The sequence below is a fragment of the Prionailurus viverrinus genome, chromosome B3 (genome assembly GCF_022837055.1).
Source record: "Prionailurus viverrinus isolate Anna chromosome B3, UM_Priviv_1.0, whole genome shotgun sequence".
In the NCBI taxonomy this organism is placed as follows: domain Eukaryota; kingdom Metazoa; phylum Chordata; class Mammalia; order Carnivora; family Felidae; genus Prionailurus; species Prionailurus viverrinus.
The window spans coordinates 113805622-113826667 of NC_062566.1; the positions used below are offsets into that span (position 1 = coordinate 113805622).

Sequence of the window (21046 nt, forward strand, 5' to 3'; positions counted from 1 at the left end):
AAACAGTGGTAGTTCCTCCAAAAATTAAAGATACAGTTGTCATATGACCCAGCAGTTTCAATCCTAGGTGTATGGTCAAAAAAACTGAAAACATATGTTCACACAAAGACTTGTATTTGAATGTGCATGTTAGCATTACTCGTAATAGCGAAAAAGTGGAAATAACCCAAATGTCTATCAACTGATGGGTAGATAAATAAAATGTAGTATACCACCTAATGGAATAGGATTCTGCCACTTAAAAAAAAATGCAGTCTTGATATATGCTACTATGTGGTTGGACACTGAAAACATGGTAAGTTGAAGAATCCAGACACAAAAGTCCACATATATTGTCTAATTTCATTTATAGGACATAATCAAAATAGGGAAATCCATAGAGATTGAAGGAAGACTTGTGGATGCCGGAGGCTGGGGAGAGGGGGGAAAGGAATGAGAAGTGGCTACGTAATGAGTGCAAAATCTCTTTCTGGGGTGCCGAAAACGTTCTGGAATTAGGTAGTAGTGATGATTGCACCACACTGCAGGTTTACTAAAACCATTGACTCGTGTGCTCTAAAACTAAAAATCAGTGAATTGTACACAGTTGAAATGGTGAACTTTATGTTACATGAATCTTATCTCAATAAAAAAAATTAAGTAAGTTCACTTTACAAAATTACCCATAGCCAAGAACAGCTGGGTAAGCAATTTCTCCAGCTTGCCCAGATATTCTACACAAAGAAAAGAAAATTCCAGATATTCTAACCAAAGAAGCCAAAGGGCGTGCTTCCCAAGAGACTCTTAAATATCTTTAAAAGTCCAATTTAAATTATATGTGTGTGTGTGTGTGTGTGTGTGTGTGTGTGTGTGTGTGTGTGTATAATATCCATAGGTTGGGGATGAGTTGTTCTGCTGAAGAGCAGAGATGGTTCATTTAGCTCATGATAGCCATCCATGCCTCGGTAGGGTTGCCTCACCCACTTTTAAGATTTCTAAATGTCAGGGTGACAGGGACACAACCAGGCAACCATGATTTGACCTACAGAGAAACCACAACCAGGCATGACCTGTTATAGTTATCCAACAATGACAGGAAAGGAGAAATGATTTCTGGACCCAGAGTACCCCAAAGCCCCAGAACAGCAGTCTCCCAGCTCATGCCCCTTATTCAACTCTTTGACACCTACAACCCTTGCACTGTGTTCAAGATGACCTCCCGAGACAACATCCCAAGCTGTCCCAGGGTGTCAGCGCTCACCATGTAGGTAGCTGCTTTATCCACACGGTGCCTCAGGAGGTTACTCTAAATCGCTTTGGGCTTTGGACACAAGTGACTTTGAAATTATCACAATTTATATGGTTTACACCCAGCTCAACACCATCTGCGGCAGAAGTCAAGGCCTGAAGAAGCAAGTAAAGGACAGGAGATGGACCGTGTGTGCGTTTATCAGACTAGCTCCACGCCTGTGGGCAGGAGAACCCGAGGAGGAAGCTCCAGGGTTCCATAAAATTTTCCTGAGGATAATTTCATCTCTCTCCTTTCTCCACTGACACGCATCCCTCTCTTTTTGTTCCCCTTCTCCAGCCAAATTCCAAGGGCCACCGTAGATAACAAGGTAACAGAATGCAAATGCTTCAAGGGGGCACACCCCTACTCCAGAGAGACTGTCAGAGCGGGGAGGCAGATCTGGAGTGAACAGCAAAACCTTGGGACTGCTCTAGCCATTGGATAAGCAACCCCTCCTCCACGCCTCCCTGCTCCTGCCTCTCCGATGGGAAAAGGAACACAATGAAACTAGGCTTTCCCTTGGGGTTCTGACCACCTTGTGTGGAGATTATGATTACCCTGCCGTTGCTATGCCTACCGTGATGTCATTCCTTTATCATTCCATTTGCGTGGATTTTTTCCCCCTTTTCTCCAAAGGATACCCTACTCTCCAGTGCCTGGGAGCCCACTGGGAGCCCAACTCCAGTCCTCATGCTATCTAGACCCAGGGAAACCACTCTGTCTGGGGACCTCAGGCAACACCACATAGTCCTGATGGGGAAAAAAAACGCTGGGAGCAGCTTCCAGGATGCAGGTTAGTCTATCCCTATACTTTAAGCAGAAGTAAGGAGGGCACAGTATTTTACCTTCTTCACTCAAAACTGCAAACAGGAGAGGGACATATGGTTAGGTCCTATCAGCTGTATTTAATTTGTCAGAAGAAAATCACTTCTTAAGTAAAATAAATGCAAAGAAGAATAAGGATAGAGGAAAAGGTGCACAAATCCCACACTGTATCATGCACAGAGGAAAGCAAAGGAAGGGAGAAAATTATTTCCTCAATAGTAACATCTCGCACCGTCCAGCCATGTATCTCCAGGAGCTCTATGTCAACGGAAAGCATTCCTCTGGGTTCCGACTGTGCACCAGGCTCCGTGCTGGGTACTGGAGGCCCAGTCCCAGCCTTTAAGAAATAGTAACAAGATCACTGTTCACAATCACGACATCTACACAGGCTCATTCAAAAGGATTTTGCTCCACTAAATAGAGGAAAACTGTGGCTCTGAAAGACCAGACTATTTGTCCTTGGCCATGAGGCTCAGTCTACAACCTGTGGGCAGAGAGTGAAAGTGCGGGCATGGGCAGGCCTTGCCCCAAATCCTCAGGTGAAGGCAACAGCCTGCCGCCTGCTTCCTCCTCATTCTGTCTTCCCCTCCCAGGCCCTGCGGGGCTACCGCAGACAGGGAAGGAAGGCAGAGGGCGGTGTCTCCAGTTCCAGCTGCTGCAACCTCACCAGAGGAATGGCAGCCACCTGCCTCAGACCGTGGGCAGGAGGGCCCAGGGAAGGCCTTCCCTGCGGCCTGCTCACCCTCTGCGGCCAAGTTCACCTTTATGCCATGGCCCTGCTCCTGGAAGTCACAGACGTCACTGTGAAGACACAGCACCCTGTAGAAAACAGCGGTCCTGCTGCACTAGAAATATCCAGACTTGTTCCATAAAAATAGCAATGACTATTGGTATCAGCAGCGCCGTGGTCTGCAGCCAAAACCCAACACACAGAACTGGTGTTGTCTTTCTAAATACACAACGTGCTTCTGATCGTTTAACCAGAAGCACCTATTCATTTAATCAGAAGCAAGAGAAAAATCCGATCCCCATTTTGTGAATGAGGAAACCAAGGCCAAGAAAAGAGAAGGGAGTCACAGGTGACATCCATTGGCAGAGATGAGATTTTTATCTTAAATACTCATTTGGGGGCACCTTGGCAACAGCACAAGCCCTCGGCGCTTTGGGTGGAAGTCACACTACCAGGCCGCCAAACCAGCCACAACTGTTAGTTTTTTGTGTGTTTAGTGGGGCCGGGGGGGGGGGGGGGGGGGATGGCAAGGAGAGGCGGGAGAGAGATTCCCCACGAAAGCCCGAATCTTTGCTCCCAAACTGGCCGCCGAGACTGTTCAGGGGCCAGATGTCAGAAGTGGTGAAACTATCCTCCTTTTTAACAAGTCAGTCTGCCTTTCACCTGTCCTGAGGTAGGTGTCCACATGCCCTACTTTTCCATGCAGCCCTGCTCCCTTGGGAACAGAGGCCCGAACAGGCTACTCTCCCTCACCCAGGTTATGAAGCCTTGCCATCCAAAACCAGGCCAACGAGAACGCACAGGAAACATTCACTAGACCGTGGCTTGGTTGGTTTTAACAGCAAAAGCTACATTTTAGGACCCACCCCTGCGAGAGAGGACCTCACAGAAATCTCAGAGTGGATCAAAGCAGGCCAGCCTGGGGGCGCCTGGGTGGCGCAGTCGGTTAAGCGTCCGACTTCAGCCAGGTCACGATCTCGCGGTCCGTGAGTTCGAGCCCCGCGTCTGGCTCTGGGCTGATGGCTCAGAGCCTGGAGCCTGTTTCCGATTCTGTGTCTCCCTCTCTCTCTGCCCCTCGCCCGTTCATGCTCTGTCTCTCTCTGTCCCAAAAATAAATAAACGTTGAAAAAAAAATTTAAAAAAAAAAAAAGCAAGCCAGCCTGATCACCCCCACTAAACCCCAAGCTGCAAGGGAATCTGAAAAGCAGAAGTTCTGGAATCAGAGCTGGGCTTAAACCTCAGCAACACCCACTCACGATGCGGCCTTCAGCTGCCTGCCCCTCAGGTGTCCTCATCTTGAAATGGGGATGAAAATACCTAACTTCAAGAAAGTATGAAAATGCCAGTACATTCTAAGCACATCAAGACGGTAGCTATGATTACCGATTTACCAAAGGCAGCAGTGTGTCTGTGCTCAGACTCCCACACGTGTTCTTGGATCCTCTTCTGACCAAGGTCCTTCACTTTCAACACAACTGGCCTGGGGGTAAAGCCTTCAGCCACAGAACGGAGCTCCGGCCCTTGCCAAGCTAACTGACCCATATAGGGTTCACAGCCCTGTTCTTACTAGAGCAACTCTTTTGTTTGACTTGTAAATTTTTGCATGTACCTTTTATGCATTTGTATACATATACATGCATCTATAATGTATTCAAATGGCATTTTATCACATGTCATTTTGCTATACGTTGTTCTCCCACATCAGCACCCCCCCATCCTCAGCCCGCTTTCCCCGGGTAGCCCATGGTAACATTTTAGTGTGTCCTTCTGCATTTTTCCCCAGACTCATGTAACTTCAGACACACACACACACACACACACACACACACACACACACACACACTCATAGTGGGTTGAGGGGGGGTGGTTATTGTTTGTTTAAAAAAATAGAATTATAGATCATATACATTCTTCTCCCCTTTATCTATTCTGCCATACTTTCCCAAAATCTTTTAATGGTTCTGTAATGATCCAAGGTGTGAAGGTACCATAGCTACTGGGCCATTTCCCTACTGACATAGGCACTCATTGAGTTTCAATTCTTGGCTGCTACTAACAAGCCAGTAATGGATTCCTTGTACATCCATCCTCACCAAAAACCACTTTCTTTTTTTAAATTGTTTGTTCATGTTTATTTATTTTTGAGAGAGAGAGATAGAAACAGAGTGTGAGCGGTGAGGGCTAGAGAGAGAGGGAGACACAGAATCCAAAGCAGGCTCCAGACTCCAAGCTGTCACCACAGAGCTTGACGTGGGGCTCAAACTCATGAACCGTGAGATCATGACAAAAAAACAAAATCAGATGCTTAACCCACTGAGCCACTCAGGTGCCCCTCGAAGACCACTTTCTAACCAGACAAGCTCCAGGATGTGAAAGTCACCCATCAAAAGGACCTCATGATGAGCTCCCAATGTAGCCACTCATCCTTAAAACTCCTCTTCGCAAAGACCCCCTGCTTCTAGAAGGGCATATCCCAGGCAAGGAACTGGCCTCCAACCACCAGTTCTTCCAGGATTCTACAGTGTCAAGTCAACTCTGCAGATTTTAATTTTCCCATCTGTAAAATAAAATAATAACAGCCTGGTGCTACAGGATCTGAGAGCACTTTTGTGAGTGATTTTTATGAGGAAGCGGTGTGTGAAGTAATATTTTTGGTGTTATTCTATGGGATGTTGTTTCTAGCTTGTTGTTTGGGGGTCACAGAAGGGAGGGCAAGCCAAAACGAACAGATTTGATTAAATTCCCTCTAAGATTCAGGGGTGCCTGGGTGGCTCAGTTGGTTGAGCATCCGACTTCGGCTCAGGTCATGATCTCACCGTTTATGGGTTCGAGCCCTACGTCAGGCTCTGTGCTGACAGCTCAGAGCCTGGATCCTGCTTCGGATTCTGTGTCTCCTTCTCTCTCTCTGCCCCTCCCCTGCTCATGCTCTGTCTCTCTCTGTCTCAAAAATAAATATAAACATTTTTAAAAATTTTTGAATTCCCACTAAGATTCAGAGGTCCCTATTTATAAGGTTTCGGGGGCTGGACGGGAAGGCCTCCTGTCCCTCTGCATTGCTGAAGCACCTTGCACCGTGGCTGTTTACAAACAGAAGTCAGAGCTAGACCAAGGGACTTTTGACTCTCTATTTGCCCAGCTTTGTCGAATTCCAAAGAAGGGCAACTGTAATTGAAGTTATGGGAGGAACGACCCAGCGAGCAAATTTTGGGAAATCAGTAATCTCACTGATGTTTGATATTCACTCAAAACTTCCCTAAACTCTACATCTCATTCAATAAAGGGTGTGAGGAGTATTGGGAGGGTAGGAGATGATTCTTTTTTGCAAAGGATGTGGCAATTAGTATTTGCTGTTCTTGAAAATAAAGCAGACGTTTTGGGGGGTGGGGGAGGAGTCCTAAACCTTCCATTTCAGGTAGCACTACTCCGGTAGCATTTCAAGAGGCTCCCCAAAAGAGGCGGTTCCAGCAACTCAAGTGAATTTGCCCAGTGACCACACAGTCCACACGCATGAGAAGGGAGAAATACAGGAATGGCAAAATGACAGAATGAGTACAGTGTTATTCTGCCTTAAAACCCAAATCAGATGTGAATATGGAATCATTTTCTTCATCAAAATCAAGCAGAGGATTGGCACCCCTTCCCCGGAAGAGCGTGTGGCAGCATTTCCTGAATACACACCCACCCTCTGACCTGGAGGTCCCACCGGCAGGTGTGTGCACTTCAGGCCCCCAAAAGACATGTGCCAGCATATTCCTCACTGTGAAATTCATAGAAGTCTCCAACTAGGGACTGCCATGTGTCCCTCAAGAGTAGAACAGGCATGGGGCGCCTGGGTGGCTCAGTCGGCTATGTGTCCGACTTCGACTCAGGTCATGAGCTCGCGATCACGGTTCACGGGTTCAAGCCCCACGTCACAGCTCAGAGCCTGGAGCCTGCTTCAGATGCTGTGTATCCTTCTCTCTCTGCCCCTCCCCCGCTCACACTCTGTCTCTCAAAAATAAATAAACGTTTAAAAAATGTTTTAAAAAAGGGTAGAAGAGGCAAAGAAATGGTCTATTTACCTGAAGGACTACACAGCACTAAGAACAAACAGCCTAATACTACAGTCAACACTATGGACGAATCTCACAGTGTTGAAGGGGGAAATCCAGACGCAGAAGCGGACATAGTAGAAGATTCCATCCAATGGGGTTAGAGCTGGGATAGTTACCCTTGGCGGGGCTGGGTAAGGGGTGAGGTTGTAACTGGAAGGGGCACAGCTGGGTTTCTGTCCTGTTGTTTCTTAATCTGGGTGTTGAGGACACAAAGAAATTCAACTTGTTGAAATGTATTCGGCTGAATACACCGTGCACCTTCCTCTGCATACGCTACACTTCAATATTTAAAACTTTAAAAAAAATCAGTCAATGAGCAAAACTTAAAGGTGATTATGAATAAAGTAATCAGGCAGACAAGGCTCCTGGAGCCAGATCGTATCTGGCGTGTATCGTTCCCGGGAGCTCTCCTGTCGATGCGAAAACCAGACAGATTAGCTGAGTGTGCAAGACGGGCATTCTGTGAGAGGAGATGAAAGGCGAACAGAGAACCTGGCACTTTCTTTGGAAAAGAGCAGTTTCACCAAATCTAGACGTGCAGCCTCCACTCAGGTTATTAATCCAATGCGCTGTTACAGATGGACCCACATTTGCTTCAAAAATACTCAGGGTTTTGGTTTTCGCTTTTCTGCCCTTAAAAAAAACAAAAAAAAGTTTGGAATGAGGGAAAAGGCCTAGTTATTTTATATGGAAATCGAATCTATTTTCACAGAGACTAGAGTGAAAATCCCATCAATGGGAAGGAAGCGGAAGCTAGAGATGGAAAGAGATGCTCTATAAAGCTCTAGCACCACAGGCAAACTTGGGTCTCTTCTCAGCTCAATAACAATATTTGTAACAATGGCTAACACTTAAGCGGGTTTATATAGGCTAGGCATTGCTAGAAGTGCTCACATGTATTAATTCATTCAGTCCCCATCTGTGAGGTAGGGGTTTATGTATTCCCAACTTACAGACTGAGACTGAGGCCCGGAGAGGTTAAGAAACTTGCCAAAAGTCACACAGCTAGTAAGTGACAGAAGTAGGCAGTCTATCGAAAGTCGGTGTTCTTAACCATCATACCCTATTGCTTCCTAATAAGCACTTATTAAGCCCCTACTGTGCACTGTGCCGAGCAGGAGAGATACTGAGATACAGAAAACACTAGTCCGAGGGTTATGGAGTTAGTCCAGGCAGTGACAAGGATCACACAGGCATCTAGCCATTTAATTTCACAATGAAAAGTTGGAAAACTGTCTCCAAACACCTGGATATTTAGTTTTCAAGGACTCCCAAAGCAGTGTCCTTTTTCTCACTGATACTATGCTACCCATTAGAGTAAGTTGTAAGAATACACATTCCTTGATGCCCCACCCACCCCTGAGTCCTGAGACTCAATAAAGCTTTCATCAAGTTGATTAAAAGGCAAAGAAGACCTGTAAGCACATTTGTTTATTTTTCCTGAACTGCCCTCTTGTGTAAAAAGGGTTGTTCACCCCTGATCTAGCAGGCATACATACAGGGCCTCTCAGAGGAAGAGAGACTCCCCCCGCCAGGTACCCAGGTGATTAAAAAATGAAGAAATTCGGGGCGCCTCGGTGGCTCAGTTGGTTGGGCGTCCAACTTCGGCTCGGGTCATGATCTCACGGTTCGTGGGTTCCAGCCCCACGTCGGGCTCTGTGCTGACAGCTCAGAGCCTGGAGCCTGCTTCAGATTCTGTGTGTGTCTCTCTCTCTGCCCCCTCTCTGATCGTGCTCTGTCTCTCTGTCCCTCTCAAAACTCAAAAATAAATAAACATTAAAAAAAAAAATGAGGAGGGGTGCCTGGGTGGCTCAGTCAGTTAACCGTCCAACTTCGGTCAGGTCACAATCTCGTGGTTCATGAGTTGGAGCCCTGCGTCGGGTTCTGTGCTGACCGCTCAGAGCCTGGAGCCTGCTTCGGATTCTGTGTCTCCCTCTCTCTCTCTGCCCCTCCACTGCTCATGCTCTGTCTCTCTCTGTCTCAAAAATAAATTAATTTTAAAAAAACATAAATAAATAAATAAATAAATAAATAAATAAATAAGAAATTCAAGGCAGGACTACAACATGTATGGCACATTTTAACGTTTATTTATTTTTGAGACAGAGAGAGAGACAGAGCATGAATGGGGGAGGGACAGAGAGAGAGGGAGACACAGAATCGGAAGCAGGCTCCAGGCTCTGAGCCATCAGCCCAGAGCCCGACGCAGGGCTCAAACTCATGGACCGCGAGATCGTGACCTGAGCTGAAGTCGGACACTTAACCGACTGAGCCACCCAGGCGCCCCATGTATGGCACATTTTAAACACGCACACTTCACAAATTCACACTTTTCCCGCACATGCACACACAAACCCAAATATGATGTAAAATTACTATGATCTCAAAAGAATTACAGGATTTACTACTCTTAATATAAATTCGTAGTGCCCGGATGCCACGGATGGTATGATCTAGGCACAGAAGATACATGTGATCCCTTGTGATGTACATCCTGGTGATTACGTATATAATCTCATGCAGAGATGACATCACAGTTTCAGCTGAGGCCTCCAGAACTAGAGACCCTGGTTTAATCAGCTCTCACTATCGTCCCCACCTTATTAACAAGCTTTCCTTAAGGAAAGAAGAATAAAAGATCGATCCCAGTGGTGAAGAGTGAAGGCCCAGTTGGGAACTGATGAGAGAGAAGACACGAGGTTCACAGAGCTGGAGAAAATGTGAGTGAAAACCCCAGGACATGGCCACCTACAGAGCCAGGCTAGCCAGCTGTAGGATCTCCATGACACCAAGAAGTCAAGACCAAGAGGTCAGCTAAGGTTACGAGAGCCAGGCAGGAGGAATATGACCACCTGCCTCCTTACCCGTGAGGCTAGCTCCTACCCAGGACCTTAGATGCCCCACTCACAGTGCTGGCCCACCTCTGCCAGCTTCTCCACAAGCACAGGTGGGGTCCTAAGCACTTAGGAGTCTTCCAACATGTACTCCCTTCTCTAGGTCCACCCCATTTCCTGGGAGTCAATTAGATGCTTTTAGGGAGTCAAAAATGGTGCCCATTGTGAGATGCTACTTTCTACCAGAGTAGTGTGTGGTCTGATTCCAAAAGCTGGGGATGAAAAGAGCATGAAAGCTCCTCGGACCTCTGAAAATGAGACAGTGCCGAAAACCGGTGGAAACCCATTGTCCAATATCTTTATTTTTCTGCTAAAATCTACCCACCGTGTGAGTTGCCAAGGCAAGTTACGTCTCTTGTTCTGAAGCTAGGAAGGTTCTCTCTCCACATGACACCTGCAGGAGATGGAAAACAATACCCTCTGCATATCATAGAACACCAGCTCCCAGTAAGAGGACACCCCAACTCCTGCCAGTGCAGAACCCAGGCGGGGGTGGCTTTTCCACTTTTCTCTAGACAGGCCACCAGGGTCCTCTTCAAGGGCAAAGGACTCTCCAGCCCCTGTGAGGCCTCACTGCACACTGTTTATTTATCTATAATTTATTTATAATTTCTACAGCTTTTTACCTGGAGACACACCCAACAAGAAGGGGTCTTACTCTTCCCACAGAGGTCTGTAGACCATGTACTAAATTCACCTGCTCTTACTCAAGCTATAGAAAGCTGACCTTGAAATACCCTATCTAAGGTCATCTCTTAGGTCCAGCCCAGGCCAACACAAACTGATTCTATTTTTTCAAAACACCAGCCCATTCAGATAGCCTTGTCTGTCTTCATTAACATTCTCAGTGACGAGAAGGGCCAGGGTTCAAGGCCCAAGGTTGCATCTGGAGGCCTATAGGAAGCTATAAAACTGAGAGATATAGCCAGTCCACGAGCTATCCTTGAGTCACTGACCTTCTTGACACATTCTCACTCCCTGGCAGTAATAGCTTAACACTTCCTGAGCATTGACTCTGGCTCAGACCATATCCTAAAAGCATCACATGGGTTGACTTATTTCATTCTTATACCAACCCTGGGGTACATGGAAGGCAGCTATGCTCACCACTATACCACCAATGCTGCGCAATGCTGTGGTAACTGATAGAACTGGGATTTTAAACCAGAAGTGTGAGTTCAAATCCCAAACTCCAATGAGAGCCACAACATAGTTTTCGACTCAAGGATTACAGCTGATGCTAATGAGAGGAGCATTCACTTAACTGTTAGGAGCGTTCATTTGTCTCCCTATCTCCCTGAATCATACATTGCTAACTTCCCTCCAGTATTCATTCTCCCTTCTGCCTTCTTATAATAACCTCCAGTCCCAAGTTTTGCCTAAGCACATGGCCGTCTGCTCCAGACTACATTTCCCAGCATCCCTTGCAGCCACATGACCAAGCTCCGACCAATGGGTTGTGAGTGGAAGCTCCTTAAGTGCAAGCTGCTGGCCTTGGATTTCATCACCTCCTACCTACCCACATCCTGAAACACAGACTTAGAGATGCGAAACAGTAAATAACCAGGGTCCGTGAATGATTTCATGTACCTACTTTGCCCGTTTGGTGTGCTTGCCCTAGGGTTTACATAAGACAGAAATAAACCTCTGTCTTATTTAGCCATTCTCTTTGGAGATCTGTGTTACGGCAGCATACTCTCTATGTTAGATTCAGTACCTTAAGGCCCAACTCATCTTATTCTACTCAACACCCCCAAAACCCTTTCTTAGCACTAGGAACATAGTGGTTACTCAACAAATATTTGTTACATGAGTGAAAACACCGTTATGTAAACCAGGTGATACTGGGCCCAGACAGACTTAGCTAAGCTCTGTAGATGACCCTTATCCAGGTAGGTACGATATCTCCTGCTTTTCTGGCAAGTAGGAGCTCAGGCCAGAGAGTCTGTGTGTAGGGAAGCATTTGCAGTAGGGGAGGAGTGAACTTTTACTGCATCTGTTGTCGACTCTCTGCTGAGATGAAGGATTTTGTGCTTAACCACAAGTTAGCTGGGGTCACTGCTTGTCTCATAATAATAATAAGCTCAATTTGAGCACTTACTTTGTGCCAGGTCCCATGCTAAGCACTTCACACACATTAAGGCATTTGTTTGCATTTAATCCTCCTGACAACCCGACAAGGCAGGAACTATTATTGTTCCCAAATGAGGAAACCGGGCTCAAAAAGAAGTTCACTAACTTGCCCGGGCCACGTGGCTAACAAATGACAAAGGTCAACTTCAAACTCAAGTTGTAGGAGACCTAAACTTATTCTCTTCTCACCCATCATGCTACTCTGCCTCTTCATGTATGACAGGCTTATATTCCCAGCTATGGTTCCAAGTTTGGAAGGCTGGACCGAGGATCGTGCTTTTCTGAATAGATGCGCAATGCACAGAGCGCCCAGTGTGGCTGTGACACTTTTCCCCTGGGCGTGGCTGGTGAGGAGCTGCACACACCACCCCCACCCCCCACCCCACGCCAGCACAGAGCAGAAGGCAAACAGTCTGAGCCCCCTGGTCCACCGAGCTCCTTCTTGCTCTCTCCTGGGCTGTCCTCACTGCCTCTTGACCTCCACACCCTGCCGCCCCTACCACTGCCACCCACAGCTTATGCCCTTTCCCTCAGCCACCTCACCTGGATTGGCCCTCCCACCTGCTTCCATGCACAATTCTTGCCTGGCCTTGCAACAGTCCTCACTGAAGCCAGCAGGTGCAGATCTGCCTACCCAGCCTGGTAATGGTGTGGTCCAAGCTTCACTTCTCACCTCCACCCCAACTCTGTCCTCACTTTCATTCTTCACCTACAACAGTTCCCTCCTCCTCATACCACAAGCTCGGCAAAGTAGAGTCAGTAGTCAAGTAGGGAGACACCGAGCAGGCTTCATCCCAGAGGTTGCAAACCTAGGACCTACAGGCCAAATATGGCCCCCAAGTATGCTTTGTTTGGCTGCACTCTGCTTTTTGAAAATTGAATTCATTACATCAAAAGTTGTTAGGGTTCACATAAAAAATTCAGATTTAGAGCCTCTCTTAAAAAGTGAGGAGTCTTGGGGCGCCTGGGTGGCGCAGTCGGTTAAGCGTCCGACTTCAGCTCAGGTCACGATCTCGCGGTCCGGGAGTTCGAGCCCCGCGTCGGGCTCTGGGCTGATGGCTCGGAGCCTGGAGCCTGTTTCCGATTCTGTGTCTCCCTCTCTCTCTGCCCCTCCCCCGTTCATGCTCTGTCTCTCTCTGTCCCAAAAATAAATAAAAATGTTGAAAAAAAATTTAAAAAAAAAAGTGAGGAGTCTTGGCGACACTGGAATCACCTTCCCATGTGACAAATAGCTGGGGCTGAATTTGGACATCCGCTGGATGGGCATGAACTTCTAGCTCACCACCATCTTCTTCACTCCTTATTCTACGTTTCCCATCCAGACATCCCTTCACTCACTGACACAGCAGGCCTGGCCCCTATAGGCACTTGATTTGGCAGTGCCTGTTGTAGTGTCTCCATTCGGCTGATGAGCACACTGAGAAAGGGAGAAGAGAAATTATTCTTCCAGGTCTTGAAATTGTCCTTCCAGGTTGAGTGCACCCACAAATCTATGGCTGGCTCTCATCAGACCATACCAACCAAGCTCCTGGGTGCCCCAGGCCCTGTCCAGAGCATCACAGGTGTTCAAGCAGGTGTTGTCCCTGCTTTTGCCTAGTCACCACACTCTTCCACACTGCTGCTCCAAACACATAGGTATGCCAGAGAAAGGCACTTTCTTTTTTCTCAATTTTTTTTAAGTTTTATTTATTTTGAAAGACAGCATACGATCAGGGGACACAGAGGGGGGGGAGGGAGGGAGAGAGAGAGAGAGAGAGAGAGAGAGAGAGAGAGAGAGAATTTCAAACAGGCTCCACGTTGTCAGCACAGACTCCAACGCAGGGCTCAATCTCACAAACTATGAGATCATGACCTGAGCCAAAACCAAGAGTCAGACACTTAACTGAGCCACCCAGGCACCCCAGCCCTTTCTTTTTTCCACACACACAAGCATCTCTTGCACTGTGTGCCATGATCATCTGATTCTTCTCCTCTCACGAAGACTAACTTCTCTCAAATCTGTCATGCGGATTATACACCCTGAACCTGCCAAGAGGTGACCTTTCTTTGAGTAATCCCCTCTGGGCCTGAATCCTGGTGATGAGTGTGTGCATAGGTGTGTACATGTCTGTGCTCAGCGTATGCTTCTGGACTAACACTCCATCCCCTCACTAATTTCCCAGACAGGTCAGAAGTCAGCATGTGCCCCAGTCGGTGAACCAGACAGCGTCTGTTCTGTTCCACTGCCCCATCAAAGGGGACAGCAGCGGCTGGTGCTTGCCTTGATGGGGTGAAGGGTCAGGGTTGCCAGATCTTCGATTTTGCAAGAAGCCAGAAATATTATTTAAAACAGGCAAGCAGTGGTTTCTATTAAAAAGACCAGTGCTTAAAACAAGCCCCTAAGAGCCTGAGACACTTTATGGGGATCAGGTGCTAGAGGGGAATGACAGGAAATGAAGGCTCCCCTTGAAATGCCCCATTGGAAGAGTCAGCAGCAGGTCCTCAATCCCCTGCCATGTCCTGACGCCCATCTGAGGACACAGAAGAGGACCCAAGTGTGCTTGGCTGGCTTTGCCCTCCAGCCTCGTCCTCCTTGATGATAAGACAACTAAGGTGTCTTTGACTTACGTTGTTTGAATTCCCTGTTTGTTCTGGGCTTAAAACAAACCTTCCTGGGGCGCCTGGGTGGCTCAATCGGTTAAGTGGCCGACTTCAGCTCAGGTCACGATCTCGCGGTCCGTGAGTTCGAGCCCCGCGTCAGGCTCTGGGCTGATGGCTCAGAGCCTGGAGCCTGCTTCCGATTCTGTGTCTCCCTCTCTCTCTGCCCCTCCCCCATTCATGCTCTGTCTCTCTCTGTCTCAAAAATAAATAAAATGTTAAAAAAATTAAAAAAAAAAAAAAAAACCTTCCTTCTTCCTTTTTCTCAACCACCTTCTCCCTAGAACCCTCAGGTTCTTAACTCACACTGCATTTCTAGATCCTTCCAATAAGGAGGTTGCAGCTTCCCATTTCTTTGATTAAACAATTTTAATAAAGAATTCGCGGATAAGGCGGCTCTCGTGAAGGCAGCTAAGGCGAGGCTGGAGAACGCAGAGCCGTGCATCATGCCTTGCACTGCCCAGACTAGCGAACAATACGGTCAGGATGGCTAAAGGTGATCCCAAGAAACCACAGGGCAAGATGTCTGCTTATGCCGTCTTTGTGTAGACGTGCAGAGAGGAACATAAGAAGAAAAACCCAGAGGTCCCTGTCAATTTTGCAGAATTTTCCCAGAAGTGCTCTGAGAGGTGGAAGACAATGTCTGAGAAAGAGAAATCTAAATTTGATGAAATGGCAAAGGCAGACAAAGTGCGCTATGATCGGGAAATGAAGGATTATGGACCAGCTAAGGGAGGCAAGATGAAGAAGGACCCTACCGCCCCCAAAAGGCCACCGTCTGGATTCTTCCTGCCCTGTTCAGAATTCCGCCCCAAGATCAAATCTACAAACCCTGGTATCTCCGTTGGAGATGTGGCAACGAAGCTGGATGAGATGTGGGATAACTTAAGTGACAGTGAAAAGCAGCCTTACGACAACAAGGCGGTGGAGCTAAAGGAGAAGCACGAGAAGGATGTCGTTGAGTGTAAGTCTAAAGGAAAGTTTGATGGCGCAAAAGCGTCCTGCAAAAGTTGCCCGGAAAAAGGTGGAAGAGGAAGATGAAGAAAATGAGGAGGAAGGGGAGGAGGAGGAGGAGGAGGAAGAGGAGGAATAAAAAAAAAAAAACCTGTTTATCTGTCTCCTTAGAGTAGGGAGCACTGTCATTGACACCTCTCTTATTCGAGGCGGGTCTGTTGCCCTCGTTAAGTTTAATTACACAGCTGGGTCACGGTCATATTGTAGTCTCTTCAAAGTGCTCTAGAAATTGTCAGTGGTTTACATGAAGCGGCCATGGGGGTCCGGAGCACCCTGAAACGTATCAGAGTTGTACGTATGTCCAAACATTTTTATTTTATTTTTTTTATAATTTTTTTTTAACATTTATTTATTTTTGAGACAGAGAGAGACAGCATGAACGGGGGAGGGGCAGAGAGGGAGACACAGAATCGGAAACAGGCTCCAGGCTCCGAGCTGTCAGCACAGAGCCCGACGCGGGGCTCGAACTCACGGACCGCGAGATCATGACCTGAGCCGAAGTCGGCCGCTTAACCGACTGAGCCACCCAGGTGCCCCTCTCCAAACATTTTTAAAATGAGAAGGCTCCCGTGTTCTCCGCACTCTGTGCACTTTGCTGTTGGTGTGACAAGGCTTTTAGAGATGTTTCTGGCATTTTCCCCTTTGAATTTGTAAGGTGGTGTCAACTCTATGGTTATGGGCTAGAAATCCTGAGTTCTCAACTGTACATATCTACAGTTTGTAAAAAAAAAAAAAAAAAAAGGACAAAACCACTGAGACACAGTCTTCATGCTCCTTGCTTGGCTTGAGGCTGTGGGGGAATATGCCTTTTGGAGGGGCTGTAGCTCAGGGCGTGCACTGTGAGGCTGGGCCTGTGGACACTGCAGTGGGCATCTGTTTAGCTTCAGCTTGTCTTGTTTCTGCATATAGTGACCTAGCATTCTGCTGCCGTTCTTAGCTGTGGAAAAGGGGCAGCGGTGGGGGAAGACAGTCAGCTGGCATGAGAAGTGTTTGCATCTTTTTTAGTTAAGTGCGGTAGCTTTAACCTGTTTGCTTTGAAACAAACTGTAGAGCTCTTCACGGTCAGCAAAGCAAAGAGCCACTGCATCGATGAAAGTTCAAAGAACCTTCTATACTAAACACAATTTGCAACGTTCTGTTATTTTTCTGTATGTTTAGAATGCCGTTGGGGTGCCTGGGTGGCGCAGTCGGTTAAGCGTCCGACTTCAGCCAGGTCACGATCTCGCGGTCCGGGAGTTCGAGCCCCGCGTCGGGCTCTGGGCTGATGGCTCAGAGCCTGGAGCCTGTTTCCGATTCTGTGTCTCCCTCTCTCTCTGCCCCTCCCCCGTTCATGCTCTGTCTCTCTCTGTCCCGAAAATAAATAAACGTTGAAAAAAAAAAAAAATTTAGAATGCCGAAATGTTTTTGAAGTTAAATAAACAGTATTACATTTAAAAAAAAAAAAAAAGAATTCACAGACATGAAAGTGCTTATCATGAAGCAGGTAACATCCTTTTCCTCCCCAAATCACACACAATTACCATATAAATGGCCTGGCAAAGGGACTTCCTTGAGAGGTGGCAGACTCTAACTACTCTTACACTTACAAAGCTTTAAAAAAGAGAGAGAGGGGTGCCTGGGTGGCTCAGTCGGTTAAGCGGCCGACTTCGGCTCAGGTCATGATCTCCGGCTCAGGTCATGATCTCGCGGTCCGTGAGTTCGAGCCCCGCGTCGGGCTCTGTGTTGACAGCTCAGAGCCTGGAGCCTGTTTCAGATTCTGTGTCTCCCTCTCTCTGACCCTCCCCCGTTCATGCTCTGTCTCTCTCTGTCTCAAAAATAAATAAACGTTAAAAAAAAATTGTTTTAATAAAATAAATAAAAATTAAAAAGAGAGAAAGAGAAAAGAACAATTTCCAAATGAGAAAATGTCACAGACAGCCACAAACTAACTTCCCAAGGGATGCAAATACCCTTTCTCCAAGCAAAAAACACGCAACGTACAAAACGTCCACGTGAGGGTCTGTGCCTCCTATGTGGGCAGTCGCCCTTCTACTGAGGGAGATGAGCAGCCCAAGGGTATGCCCCAGAAAGGCGGCCAATGAGAGGCCTGCTCGTGCTGCGTCCGGATTGGCCAGGCCTGGCACCGGCTGGAACTGGGACCAGCTTTGAGGACAGCAGAGACTTGATAGGATTCTCTCTTCAAAGCATAGAGCAAACATCAATTAATCCTCAAAAGACGCTTTCAAGGAGAACATTATCCCTTTTGAGGATGTGGAAGCTAAGAGATGCCGCAGGTAGTTGAAGGGAGGGCAGAGGAGAAAACAGAGCACTGGGCTCCGAGCCCCAGATCCGGTTCTCCAGAGAGAGTCAAGTTGCGGGAGAAGAATGGACCCACAGAACTGGGGCAAAGGAGGCGACAGAGAAGCTGCTTTGGAGGGTGCCCCTCAAGGCTCCTGCTGCTTCATCCCAGAACAGGCTGCAAAGTGAAACACAGCCAGAGTCCTATGTGCGCACCAGTCCGGGGAACCAGAGAACGAGTTCAGATTATGGGACCTTCTTCAGCCTAATGACCACTAAGTCTGTGGGAGGAGGAAAAACCGAAATCGGAATCCAATTTGCCATAGTGAGCCTGTTTCGGTAACCCCACCCTCCCCCCTTCTTGACAGGGGAGGGGAGTATGTATAAACACAGGGGATGCCCTGCCTGGCTGGTCTTTCCATCTCAAGAGAACCCATGCAGAGCTTCCTGCACCTCACACTCTTAAGGATCACCGCCAGTCGCTGTGCCTGGCAATAAACGTCACACATTCTCACGTTACACATTTATTCGACCTTTAACCTGTTGCTCTGAGATACCTGGAGAAATTGTATGCCACTGATCAGACGTTATTAAAAAAAACACCCCACAATCTCTTCTCCACATGCAGTCAGTGTTACTACCTTACACGCTGATTCCCATGGTCGGCTGGCACTTTGTTAAAAATTTAGATTAACTTTCTTTGCCACACACTACACACTGTTTGCCTAAAGAAAGCCCAGGCTATGTGCAAATTATAGGCTGATTAGAGATATTTAAATGTTTGTAGGAAGGATTTTCCTAAAGGGTCTGAATGAGTTTTCTCTCAATTTATCATTTAGTCAAAGAAATAAAGGAAATTACCCTACGACTGAATTTTTCTTTCTTAATTCAATTACCTAACACCCACTCTAGCATAGCCACGCATATATATATATATATATATATATATATATATATATATATATACATATACATATGCCTTCAAAACCATAGAAAATATCTGGAAGTGATTACTCACTAAATTCTACTCCTGAAACCATTATTACACTATATGTTAACTAACTTGGATTTAAATAAAACTAGGGGCACCTGGGTGGCTCAGTCGGTTAAGCATCTGACTTCGGCTCAGGTCACGATCTTGCGGTCCATGATTTCAAGCCCCATATCGGGCTCTGTGTTGACAGCCCAGAGCCTGGAGCCTGCTTTGGATTCTGTGTCTCCCTCTCTCTCTCTGCTCCTCCCCTGCTCATGCTCTCTCTCTCTCTCTCTCTCTTTCTCAAAAATAAATTTTAAAAATTTTTTTAATTTTAATAAAGAAAGAAAGAAAAATTTTAAAAAAGGAAAATATCTGGAAGGATATGCCAAAAAAACCAAAAAACAAAACAAAGAACAAAACAAAACAAAAACAACCATGTCCTTAACAGTAGGGAGCAAAATGGGCAATCAGAGAAGAAGTCTTTTTTTGTTGTTCTTTTTTGTCTTGTTTTATGCACTTCTTCTATGCATTTTTTTTACAACCAGCATGTGACTTTTTTTTTCTTTTTTTTTTTTTAATTTTTTTTTTTCAACGTTTATTTATTTTTTGGGACAGAGAGAGACAGAGCATGAACGGGGGAGGGGCAGAGAGAGAAGGAGACACAGAATCGGAAACAGGCTCCAGGCTCTGAGCCATCAGCCCAGAGCCTGACGCGGGGCTGGAACTCACGGACCGCGAGATCGTGACCTGGCTGAAGTCGGACGCTCAACCGACTGCGCCACCCAGGCGCCCCCAGCATGTGACTTTTTAAATGTTTAAAATTATAAAATGAAAAAGTTACCTTCAGATCCTTTATTTTTCCCCAAGTGTGGCATTTTGTCCCGATGCCTATGCAAAGTAAGCCGGTAGATTTTGGAAACATCTTGTTGTCTTTTAGCGAAAAATGACAAACTCTCATCGTAATACTGTTAACACTCAGGTCATTTCATCCAGAACGCACCACGCTGAGAAAGGACAATTCCTTGCAACCTACTTCGCAGAGGAGTCTGAAGCCGCATCAGGCAAAACTAAGTCAGAAACAGAGCTTCAAGACCAGGAGAATGATTCAGGCTTCTTGACCTGACTGGCTTAAGCAAAGCCTGAGAAACGCTGCTGAAAGGCTGCCGTTCTGCACTAGTGCGACCCGGCTCCCGTTCCCACTCCACCGTCCCTATCACTGGCCAGCACACATGAATTCACAGAACCAGCCAATAGGCTGGAGTCCCTCCAATTATTAAGATCATCTTCTTCTCTTAAAGAATGGGCTTTTCCAGTGACACCAACCGCTTCCATCATTGAAGTGTTTATCTAGAGAATATTTCAGTTGGAAGCTTGAGAAACAGAGAATTTGAGGTTACTCAAAGAGCCCCCACCAGTTGCAAAGTAATTAGCAAAGAAGTGGGGGGGGGGGGAAAAACAGCGTTGGAGTGATGAGGCCAATAGGAATATCCGATTCGTTTACAGGATTTTTCACCGACACCTGCTTTTTGCATGAATAAAATTAGATACAGTTGCTCTCAGCAAATCAGTGATCGGGGATCCGAAATGCAGGAAAATACACGTTCTGGGTCTTTTGGACTCTGGGTATTTGGCAGAGACAGGCAGCGGGGTCTAATTGTCCATATTCCATCCTGACCCGGAAATGAAAGCTCCCAGTCACAGAAGTTCTGTAGCGAATCAGTTACCAGTCACACTTCACTCCTCACTGTCTTTAAAGTCACCAGGGGGAACCCCAATTTGCAATGGACCAAGATGCATTTCTTTTGGGGCACAGATGTCCTTCCAATGCCACTATTGCCCTCTCCATCCTGACACTGACGTAGAAACGAAGGGAAGCAGGCTAAGAAAACCCTCCCCTTTGATATTAGTAAGAATTGTGCAGTCCCCGGATGATCAGAGCCCAGGCTACACAGGACTTGAAAGAACGATGGAGACTTTGATATGGAATATAAAAAAGTAATGGGCAGGAGAGGCAGGCGGACCAAACTGGGAGGCCCAAGGCCCAGCTTCTGCCAGCTCCAGCTCTGACTTCCCCAGTGACGATGGCTCTGATTTATTAAGCAAAGATGATAGATACTTACCTCTCTACCTTTTTATCTGAGATGAATGAGATAAATTTCAAATGGTTTATTTGCCGTGACCTAATAATAATAATAA

The 21046-nt window shown here is 46.7% G+C and overlaps 1 protein-coding gene, 1 long non-coding RNA gene and 1 pseudogene across 3 annotated transcripts in view; 2 read left to right on the forward strand and 1 right to left on the reverse strand.

Moving 5' to 3' along the window:
* DPF3 (double PHD fingers 3) overlaps nt 1–21046 on the reverse strand; it is a 258505-nt gene that overhangs the window by 204840 nt on the left and 32619 nt on the right. The gene's annotated exons all lie outside the window — the stretch shown is intronic.
* LOC125167818 (uncharacterized) lies at nt 1919–20165 on the forward strand. Its single transcript, XR_007152960.1, has 2 exons — nt 1919–2063; nt 19830–20165. It is a non-coding gene; the product is annotated as an uncharacterized LOC125167818 (long non-coding RNA).
* On the forward strand, nt 14997–15676 carry LOC125167816 (high mobility group protein B3-like; annotated as a pseudogene).